The sequence below is a fragment of the Rousettus aegyptiacus genome, unplaced genomic scaffold, assembly GCF_014176215.1.
Source record: "Rousettus aegyptiacus isolate mRouAeg1 unplaced genomic scaffold, mRouAeg1.p scaffold_m13_p_12, whole genome shotgun sequence".
NCBI classification, from domain to species: Eukaryota; Metazoa; Chordata; class Mammalia; order Chiroptera; family Pteropodidae; genus Rousettus; species Rousettus aegyptiacus.
This window is the reverse complement of record NW_023416287.1, coordinates 84241183-84251357: the sequence shown is the minus strand read 5'-3', so window position 1 is coordinate 84251357 and position 10175 is coordinate 84241183. Positions and strand designations below refer to the sequence as shown.

The window sequence follows — 10175 nt, the reverse complement described above, 5'->3', positions numbered from 1 at the left end:
TGATGTCATTTATGTAGAATAAAGTCTACTACTTCAACATACTCACTATGGGAGAAGAAATCAGGGAAGACTGTAGAAAATGTCACCTCAGTGGGGCCCGTCTTGCCTGCATGCGTCAAAGCCAAAGAACACAAGAACGGGAGTTTGCAGCAAAGGAATTAGAGGTTGATTTAAGAAAGGAGACACAGGTGAGCTAGTGCTCAAATACCTGGCTCCCCGACGGCCTCTAGGGGACAGTTATAGAGGGGGAGCAAACGTAAAAGCTTCTTTAAAAAAAACGCGATCAAACGGTAATTTCTGGGTGCCGGACACACACCAGTGGAAAGGAAGTATGAGCCTGTTAACTCGCAGCTTTCAACACGAAGCAGCTGCCATGTTATTGATAGAATATTGAAGGGATGTTACTGCCATACGGCCACTGCGTAAAATCTGACACAGAGCTAATGGCTCCAGTCTGAGTTGCTGAGAATGATCTAGGATGGGAGAGAATAAAGATTATCTCAGAACTAGAGGGAATGAAGTGGGCATTAAGTACCCAAGAGTAAGTAAGCAAGGGGCCAGCTAAGGAAGTTTATAATAGGAAAACAGTCACTTTATTTTAGTATCCAAGCCCTTTGGGTTGCTTGTAAGAGAGAACGAAAACTAAGCTATAAATGATAGTTACATAAAATGTATTTGCATGCCTGACAACTAAGTAGAGATAAAAACTCTCGAGTTGAATTTATAATTGTATCTCTCTTAGGAGTGTCACATTTACTAATGATGGAGATAAAATACACAAACACATCAGCAGAAAATAATCACATACCCATAAATGTGTACTTTTTATGCTAAAAAATATATCACAGTTACTCAGAATTTTCCACACTGAAAACAAGTCCTATTTTTTTGGCCCTCTATTCTGAGATAACAAATTAGCCAGTGGCCAGATGTGACTTCTAAGAAATACTCTATTTGCTCATTTGTTTTTAAAAAGTGAGCATGAATGATCAGGTTTCCCACAGGCCTCCCTACTGTCTCACCCCAGATCTTTTCCACACTGCGCTCGATAGTCATTTGGTTTCATGGCACTTCAATTATCCAATGGCCACTGCTGAAAGATCAAGGAGGAAGGTCGGGTTTTCTCAGTAGGACCCTCCGTCAAATCAGTGAAACCATAATCATTTTATTTTTAAACGTTCGCCATGAAACTAGTCATTACCAAGACATCCATTCTGTCACTACTTAAAAACTGGGATCGTTTACTTTTTCCCAGACCAGGATAGCAGAGCCCTGAAGGGGCACACCCAGGAGTTTATGTGGATCCAAGTCACAGAGTTGGCTCAAAATGATCAAACAGCTCCGCTTACGGTCGAATGCAGAGAAGAGAAGCCTACACAGTTTCTTTTGCTTTTTCACAAGTGATGGTCCAGGTCTCACCTTTCAATGCCACTAAGTTTACAGGCGTGGTTTCTGGACAGCAGCAACCTACCTCCTCCCCAAGCTGCCTGTAACAGATGCAAAGAACATATGTTGTTATAGTAATCGGTTCTCTTTAAATAGCATCGACTACTTTTTCCTAAGTTAAATTTATTTCTGAAGTTGATGAAGATTTAATTGCTATGCTAGAAAATTATAAACTGGGCTATAATTATCTTACTTATAAGAACAATGCATTTTAAAATTTCTTCCTATGAATTCTCATTGTTTATTCATGACATGGTAAAGTTTTAAGGTTCTAATTAATTCAAACAGACACCTCCTATATAATTTCCAGAGACAGATTTTAAAAAATTGGCATCAAATTAGGCAATACTACAGAAAAATTAAAGTCTCGACCATACTATATAACTTGAATTTGTCCTATTCTAATTAAAGCCAAAGAAATTTTTCCCAGAGTTATTATACTAAATTAATAGCACCAAAAGTTTTCATTTCCTTAATAGGTATTAATTAAGTAATGTATATTAGAGTAATGGTCTAAGTCTTCTTTTGATTTCAAATGAGGTTTAACTATCCCATCAAATTGATTTTTTAATTTTTAGTTGAATATCAGTAGAAATTTGGACTTTATAAAATCACTTGATACATTTGTATTTCTTTCCATGACAATGTATTAAGTCCATTTTAAAATAATTTATGTAAATAAGACTATCCTTTATGTTCATTACAAAAATTTAGGTTACAGAGAGACTTGCTTGCCAATTAAGAAATATTAAGGATTATTTGTAGGAAATGTTACTTTTTAAAGGGAAATTAGGGCTGGCATGAAGGATGTGAATTACGTCCTCCCGCATCCAGAGATTATGGGTGTCCCAAATATCTGCGATGTCATGGAGAGGGTCAAAGTCCCCAAACACTGTGCTGCTGGCTGTGGCAATGTCCCTGGTGATGACAGAAGCCTAATCATTCTTGGGATCTTATGAAGTCCACAGGAAGCTAACATTGTTACTTACCTGTTACACTTCTGGACATCGAAGAGCTGGGTAACTTTGATTAAAGGGCATTAAGTACCTAATACTTTCAGATATTCTGAGGCACTTATACTGCTATAGAAAGTAGCTTAACCATATGATGATATTATTGCTTCTGAGTTTAATTTATTATTATGTCTCTCTGAAGTTATTTTCAGAAAAGAACACCATACAAATAGAGATGACCATATTTTTTTATTTAGGAAATACCCTAATAACTTTTCTTTTGATAATTAACAGGAACAAAATTATTAAAAAATACTGCAACATTACCTAATTATTCCACTTTAATTTTATAAAAACTTTTCTACATTTAGGGATTATTTTAGTTCTCTTAGCGATTACCTTATCAATTGTTTTCCATTAATTTAAATAGGTAAAAATAAATAAATAAAGATGCATTTGCATGTTTATTATGAAACTATAGAACATACCTTTCTTTTAGTTTGTAATATATTTTTCTCTAACTCAGCCGGAACCATCTTTCCCCTTAAAAATACAAATACACATTGACTTACGATTAAATAAATAAGTCAATTAGAATAAATGATATGCTAGAGTTAAAAAATGAATTTTTAGTAGCTCCCAAAGATATTTTTTAGCTGTATAAACAGGTATTAGGTAAAATTTCAGGTCTTTAAAAGAAATGTTAATTTTCACATTGTTTTGAGTTAAAGAATGCCTAATTTATGATTTATTCCTCTTAAAATTTACATAACTTACTAATCAGAAGATTCTGATCTTTCTAAGAAAGATACAAAATGACAATCTTTCTTTTCTTCCCTCTCTTCTCTCTTTTTCTTTCTCTCTTCTTCTCTCCCTCCTTCCTTAACTTTTTAAACTTTAATTATAAAGCAAACACCTCTTGACATCAAAGAATCCAAATTGGGGAGGAGGAGAAAGAGGGTGGCATGAATTCAGGTAGCTTCACGTTTCTTTATAAAAAAAAAAAAAAACACACACACAGAAAAAAAAGCCAAAATTTTTCTACTTTTACAGTTATGAGACTAAAATCTACCATGTTGATTGATGATTCACTAAAAGCATTTCTATTAAAGTCAGGAGTAAGATAAGGTTGCTCACTACCATCAATATTATAGTATTTTTTTCCTGAAGAAATAATCTATTAGTTAAGCAGATGAGTTATAGGTAGATAATAAAATAGAGGGGAAAAAAACCTAATTGCAGCATGTGTGGTTGTACACTTGAAATATCTAAAATCATTTATTGAAAAACTTTTGAAAACAAAAATGTTTAGCAATTGGGTGGTTACAAACATAAATTATGTTTCTATTTTTCGAAACTAATTCTAGCGAATAATATACCCTAATCATAATATTAAAAAGATGTACACTATCTGGGAGGGGAATTCTCAGGAAATGTTCAGGGACTATCTAAAGAAAATGAAACAACTTGAAATAAATACAGCATTAAATAATAAACTTGTAAAATATAGTTGTAAGATATTTTATATCTATATATTTTATACTTCAGAATTTCTAAATATATAAAAATCTTATAAGCCAATAGAAAATAATAAACTACCAATAAAAAAATGGGCAAAGATGCACTCAACATGGGAGCATCTAAATATATAAAACAAATATTGATGGATATAAAGGGAGAGATTGACAGTAATACAGTCATTAGAAAGGGACTTTAACACCCCATTGAAATCAATGTCTAGATCTCCCAGACATAAAATCAACACGGAAACAGCAGCATTAAATGGCACGTTAGACCAGAAAGGTTTCATTGATCATCTTAGAGCATTTCACCTCAAATCAGCAGAATATATACTCTTTCCAAGGGCGCATGGAACCTGCATTATTTACAATAGCCCGGATAGAGAGGAAATCTAAGTGCCCAACGATGGACAATTATGTAAAGAAGCTATGATACATATATACAATGGAATATTACTAACTATAAAAAAAAATCAAATCTTACCACTTGTGAGAACATGGAGGGTATTATGTTAAGTGAAATAAGGCAGACAGAGAAAGAAAAATGCCATATGATTTCACTTATATATGAAGTCTAAAGAACAAAATAAACAACGCAAAGAACAGAAACAGATTCATAGATATAGAGAACAAACTGATGGTTGCCAGATGGGAGGGGTAGGGTGGGAAGCTGAGTGAAAAAGGTGAAGAGATTAAGAAGTACAAATTGGTAGTTACAAAGTAGTCCCAGGGATGTAAAGGACAGCATAAAGAAAATAGTTAATAATACAGTAATAACAATTTATGGTGCCTAGACCTATCTGGGAGATCACTTTATAAATTATATAAATGTCTAACCCCTATGCTGTATACTTGGAACTAATATAAAATAATATTGCATGTCAATCGTAACTGAAAAATTTTTTTAAATACAAAAAAATGGACAAAGCACATAAACAGTATATTAGAAGATGTTCAGAAACATCATTTTTGTCTATTAAAATTTTCACATTTAAAAGTATTTATAATATTCAGGCTTCATATTATAGCTGACTATCAATGAACTCAAAAATGTTTGAAGGGAAAATGAAAAATCTTTATAAAATTATAAATGCAGACTTTCTGAACCAATAATTCCTGTGAGTGAGAGACAGTCAAACATAAGACATTCAAATATATTTATATAATTATATTCATGTAAGCACTGTTCTTAAATTCTAAAATCTATGATAAAGCCTTAAATATCTTTTTAAATAACATTTATGAGATTATATGACATTTATAAAATGGAAATTCTGAAGTAACTGAGAAATAATAAGGAAAGATTGTATGAATTCATGGTATAAGATTTCAAAGATAAATCCTAAAGCCAAGCCAAAACAACTAAGAAAGCAAACTACAGAATACTACACAGAAATGATATGCATAAAAGTGATCTTCCAGAATACAAATAATATTTAAATACTGTTTAGTTCTGAAAAGTGAGATCTAAGACATACGGAAATATACTTTTATTTTACAGACTACAAAGGCATTTGAAATTTTTGTTTCCAAGCATCATTATATTGATAATTCAACATACTTTAAATATAAAATAGGTGGCAAATCCACTTCTATGAGATTTTTTTAGTAAAGAAATTTTAACTACAGGTTAGGATAACTTTGGTGCTTCTTTCATAATTACTTTTTTAAAATTTTCTTAAATTTTTTTTTAGGTTTTTAAAATTTATTTATTTACTTACTTATTTAATTGAAGAAATTATTTAAAAATTCCCCCCCCATAATTACTTTTAGTTATAATTTATTGAAACTAATCCTGGAGCGTATTCTTACTAAATGTTGACATACTAGGAAAAGGGATTTTAATCTACCAAGCAGAATGATAATAAAATATTTTGCATCGATGACTCTTAAAACCATCTTTATTACATGTGTTTTTAAGTGGATTTTTAATTAGAGTATATTGAGAATACATTAAGAAACGTACCTTTCATCACATTTCTCTTCAACTACGTTATCGGTTCCAATACCAAGGACTGCTGTGGCTTTTTTTACTGAATAAGGACCCTTGAGCAAAAGTGAAAACAGAAAAGACATTAATTTTTTTTTTTTTTTTTGCATTGAATCACTCGTGTATTTGGGGCCTATACACATGCTCTGAATGGGTTTGTGCACGTGCGTATGTATATGCACAAGTAAAGGTCTCAAGGCATCTTTCCAGATCCTCGCCATGGCATTTGTTGAGATGAAGAAGGTGTAACACCTCTTTCTGGAAGGCACTGTCACAGAACACAATGCTTCACGTGCAGTGGGAATATGAATATTCTAGTTCTCTGTATATTCATTAAGTCATGTCATTTATTCACTTAGCGATAATGTCCTCCAGGGAACTCCTTACATGCTTAGGACAGCTCTGATTCTAGCATTACAAGGTTTGTTTGTTTGTTTTTATTTTGTTTTTGCATTTAAGAGTAAGGCCTGGAGAAATGTACTCATTCTTCTGATGCCTGCAATTCCTAATTCTGATTCTGACACCAACTTTCATTTCTCGCCTTCTAGGTAACTACTATTTCTTGGTATCATTCAACATTAGGATAGTAGAGATAGTAGCAGTTCAAAAGATAAACTTGTCCTGGATTAATTTTAGTTGCCAGGAAAAGGACCAGATACATAGAGAAAGAGAACGCAGAAATTTAAAATCCTAACCATTCTTTCATTTCAATGGAGAATATACAAGTTAAATAGAAAATGATATTTTAAAAATCTATACCATGGAATTTCAGTTTATTTACTGATTATATTTAAACATTATATGTTAAGTGATCAAAAAGATATTTGCAAAGAAGCATCTTAAGTTACATTAAGTTTTATAAGAGCCACGGTCTCCAACTTGTTAATATGCAGATATAAATTGAACTTGGCAGTGGAAGCATGTTGCAAATACAGGAATATTCAAGAAAACCCTGTGTTATCAGGCACTTTTAGGTAGAATTCTCAACCTGGGACTACTGTTACACTTTAAGATCACAAATGTTGCTGTGGTAGAGAAGAAAAAAGTTACCAAATTTATTACAAGAATAAATTGATTTATAAAAAGCATTTTGATGCTGTACACAAAATTAGAACATTAAAACTGAAGGAAACATAGTGACTGTACTGTCAATATCAGAAACACTTGGCTGATGACCTCGTCTATAAAACTTAAGTTTTTTCAACCAGTTCATTTGGTCCTGAGTTGGGGCAGGAGGAGCATTGATCACATTCTTGTTCTCTTCATTTAATATTAAAGAGAACAAGTACATCTTTGAAATTTTTATGGCTTGTCTTTTTTTATTATTGTAAAGATAGAAGCATGTTTTATACTTATAGTTATACTTTTTTGTTAGTTTCTCATATGCTGAAATTAAGTTTTAATTTTGACTTATTTGTATTGCTTATCTATAGAGCCTGGAGAGTTGTTTTTTTCCTTTTCCAATATCAATATGTAGATAAAAACACAGAGATGGCTGAATATGTTTAATGAAAACATGAAGCTAATATTCTCAGTCTTTCAATTATTTTATCACTTTATCTTAAAAGATTCTTAAAAGTTGGGAAAATCTATACTTGATACTTACTTGTTCAGAAACCAATAATACAATGAATGGAAATGCAGTCATTCCTTTTGTTTTTATCTGTGGCTATTGCTTATAATGGGCTATTAACACGCCATAGAACTTTGATATACTCCCACCTATGAAAGACAAATAGTAACTGTTAATCTAATTTCAAAAATCAGAAATGTTCATTGAAATCTTGATAATTTGAGAGTTTTCTGAAACTAAAGTGGTGCCAAATCACTGATATTATTTTAAAAATATTCTTCCTTGAAAGTGTCGAGAGAAAAATTAAATAACACAATTCATAACTTTTACATTTCTAGAAACTTTGTAATTATAACCAATGCAATGGCTATGAACATTTATCGCTTAAAAAGAATAGTACTACTTCAAATATATTTTGACTATCTCCTAATATATATTTCATTTAGCTTATAGAAATGATTTCTTGCTATTTCTTGCTAGGTGGAAATATTCCATCTGCTTCTGTTTCTACCTACCCAATAATTTCATACATTTTCTTGAGAAGGATTGCTTTCATGGTAGTAAATACTGGAGCTATTTTGTATGTAAACCTATAATACATATATAGAAATTCTATTGTGAATTATGAAAGAAGATAAATAAAATCATGCTAGATAAGATTATGCACATTTCTGTATTATTTTACAGTAGACTGTGCAAGAAATAGTTAAATTTTATATGCTCTAATTGCTCTTTCCAAATGAAGAGTAAATTAGTTCTAAAAAGAAAATATTATGGCCTCCACTGTTCTATGCAGTAGCTGAGAATTTCTTTTCCACCAGTAGGAAATGCAAAAGCAGCCCCCATACCCTCAACACACACAAACAATACTGCTAATACTAGAAAATCCCCACTTATCAAGAAAATGTACAGACATTCACTGGTGGGCAGGTTACAAAGACACATACCTAGAGCTACAGACAGTGTTTTGTAGACCGTGAAAGAGGTAGAAAATTGATCGATGCATGTTTTCTACTTAAAAACTGTGCTTTAGGCAAACACATCAAAAAAAAAAAAAGACTAAAAATTGTTATATTTTCAATAATAGCTTGAAGCATGTAGACAGTACAAGACAATAACAAAGTGAGACCCATAGAAAGGAATTCAGAGAGGACTGTTACGAGGTCAAACGTGAGATTAGAGTTAGCTTCATGGAAGGAAGAAGCCGGGAATAAAAAGGAGGCTGTGAGAGTTTTTCTATACATCCCATTCATGATAAACGATGAAATATTTACAATAGGTTCTGAAAATCAAACAGTGCACTCAGTTATTCTCAAGAAATCCTTCTATTTGTCCTCGAAAGTCTCTTAAAGACTTAAATGTTCTTACATGAATGATACTGGGCACCATTCGTGAGCCGCTTCAGATGCTCTCAGCTTGCTCCATCACTAAGGCTGGAGGACAGCATTCAGGCCCAGCCACGACCCTGACCTTCCACTCAACACACCCACAACACACCAAGAATCACCTCGCACCCACACTGGAGTCACGGACCTCCAGCTGCCTTTGCCCTTGGCCGTGACAAGTCATGGAAGCAGCTGGGTGGCCCACGCAGGGGAGTGAGAAGCAGGCTTTACACCCTTCCATTTCAACATGGCTCATTTCTACCAGAATGTGCCATGCCAATTTCAGTTTCTACACACGCTAACTTTTTGATCAACTTCAGTTCTGTGGAGGAGATGCTATCATTTTCAGACAACAGAGGTCGAACTTCCCAGCACTGCCAAGCGGTGAAATTAGGACTTGAATCTGGTTCTCTTTAATTCTATCTTGCCTGCTTTTCCACTATCTCGGATTATGGTAAGAGACATCCATTCCTTAAAAATGAGGAAACCTCATATGTAAAGGTTCTCAAATCCTTTCTCATTGCATCTCCCATGTGTTCTTTCCATCATGTCTCTCTTTAAACCAAGAATCTACATTTTTCTTACCCGGAGAATGATGAAGTCTCATAACCATGGGATTCCAAACAATGGAGTAAGATTTATAAATTTATTTTAATGTAGTAATTTATATAACAAACAATATATCATATTGTCTCAGATATAGGTTTTTAAAAGTATTACTGTATGAGTTTTTAAATAAAGGGCCATAATCAAGCAACAAAATTTAAAACAGCAATAAACTATGTTGACCATTTTTATTTGCATTTTCCATCTATAAAATGCTGATTACCACCATGAACTATGCATCATTAAAATCCCAATGATAACTATCTAAACAGTTAAAATAAACCTCATTTTCCCACATAGCAAAGCAATCTTTCTCCAAAATGTTTAGTTCTTGGTTTTAAAGCTTAAACTTCTACCAGGTCTCTCTTTGGATTGCTAGTTAAGTTATATTAATATCTGACATGGGCTGTTCCTTTCAATTACCTATCTAATTATTTCCTTATCCCTTTTAACCTTGAAAAACATCACCCTAAAATTAACTTGACCTCAAAATGCTACAGCTTTGTACATAATTTTTGTATGGCCAAAAGTTTTGCTGTGATAAAAATAAAGATTTTTAAAGAATCACATTGGAATTGTATGTAACTTTCCTTTAAAAGATTGCTTTGTTCACCTTCGACCAGCTGAAGGTTATGATTTATATTCAGGCAACTTTTCATATACTTGTGTGTGTCTTTAAACTACTATGTGGACTGTTTAGGG

At 32.8% G+C, this 10175-nt stretch overlaps 1 long non-coding RNA gene across 1 annotated transcript; it reads right to left on the bottom strand.

The window, feature by feature from the left end:
• Nucleotides 1–65: 65 nt before the first annotated feature.
• Nucleotides 66–7625, bottom strand: LOC107516201. The gene is made up of 3 exons (XR_001598214.2): nt 7516–7625; nt 5886–5965; nt 66–1487 (listed from the first exon to the last, which is right to left on the bottom strand). It is a non-coding gene; the product is annotated as an uncharacterized LOC107516201 (long non-coding RNA).
• Nucleotides 7626–10175: the final 2550 nt, after the last annotated feature.